General features: G+C 33.2%; 1 long non-coding RNA gene across 1 annotated transcript; it reads right to left on the bottom strand.

The window, feature by feature from the left end:
• Nucleotides 1–427: 427 nt before the first annotated feature.
• Nucleotides 428–1,418, bottom strand: LOC109862760. Its single transcript, XR_002251207.1, has 3 exons — nucleotides 1,196–1,418; nucleotides 952–1,118; nucleotides 428–713 (listed from the first exon to the last, which is right to left on the bottom strand). It is a non-coding gene; the product is annotated as an uncharacterized LOC109862760 (long non-coding RNA).
• Between the last annotated feature and the right edge of the window lie 6 nt (nucleotides 1,419–1,424).

Below are 1,424 nucleotides of genomic sequence, written 5' to 3'. Positions count from 1 at the left end.
ATCGACCCTTCGAAATACCTTACCATATAAGGCAATCTTTCGACACAGGAAATGATTGTCCTAGCACACAGCCGAATCTAGAACATTCTAGATTATTCTCGAACATTCGAGAATGCTCTAGAATATTACCAAATAAGGAAAACTCTAGAACCTTCCTTGGCCGAACTCAGGCCCTATAAAAGCGCGCCCTCGAACCGAGGCAGGCAGTCAGTAAAAATCAAGCAGTCAAACACAGTCGATCAGTTTTACCTATCATTTTGTCTAAGCAATTATTGTAAGCGTCGCGAATAATAAAATAAGTGAAAATTGTAATAGTGATATAAAAATTGTGAATAAATCAAATTTTTATATTAATCAGTGTGACGATTCTTACACGATAAACTTGCGGAATCCGCAGTTGCAGAAAAAAAGCCCCAAACAAGAGACGAACTATAAAACAATATAATAACAACATATACAATATATAAAGAATTAGTGTTAATTTTCATCCGTATTTTCTGTATCCGGTTCTATGTTCTGTACTTCTTTGTTTTCTTCTATGTCGTTTTCATTGTCATTCCACATCTGTCGAAGTGGGTTTCTATTTTGTTGTCGTCTTCCTACACGAGTGNTCGTTCGGTATCGCTGCTTTGATGATCGCAGAGTCTCTCGTATACAAGCTTGAAATTCTGCTCGGCTTGGCTTCTCAAAATTTCTGTTGAAACAAACGGCANCTGAAATACATGTAATATACAATTAATGTAGAACAATAAACATGTGACAATTAAAAAAACTAACTTTGTGGTAAATTAAATAAGATTTATTTCTATTTTATAAAGAAAAAAAACTTATTTCAATATAAAACCTGCCGATTAGAAAACAAACTATTAAACATTAAATTAGTTTTTAAATATTATCTTCAGAAGAGTTGTTAAATCAAAATTATAGAAATATTTAAATTATCATATGTACCATAAATAGCCGTAACACTTTTTGTGTTACACAGAGGTTTGGATTCATTTTCACGACCGAACCATGTACCAATGCGGCCGTGACACTATCTTTTATTGCCTCTTTAAACGAGAAATTTATCGCTTCTTTTAGGGTAAACCCCTTCCAACGTATTTTAAATACTCTACCTATAAAATNAATGTAAGTACGTTATATAGCATTCTTTGTAATGATTTATAAANATACCATTCAAATTTAAACTTACAACTTCCTCATATGTTTGTTCATCGACTTTTTGAAAATCTTCCATTTCTGATTGTGTCGATAAGGGTAACCATTTAGGCTTTTGTGAATGTCCTCGCCGATTTTGCTTCACTTGTATGCATGTCAATAAGCGTTCTATATTTTGCACGCCTTCTTGCAGCCGCCTCTTCAATTAATTCAAATGTGATTGAAACGTTTCGATTATTTTGAGAGCTTTGACATACAAAAGT

Source organism: Pseudomyrmex gracilis, unplaced genomic scaffold (genome assembly GCF_002006095.1).
Source record: "Pseudomyrmex gracilis isolate BER0280 unplaced genomic scaffold, ASM200609v1 scaffold_2338, whole genome shotgun sequence".
NCBI classification, from domain to species: Eukaryota; Metazoa; Arthropoda; class Insecta; order Hymenoptera; family Formicidae; genus Pseudomyrmex; species Pseudomyrmex gracilis.
Note: the sequence above shows the minus strand (reverse complement) of the source record. Positions and strands in the feature narration are given on the sequence as shown.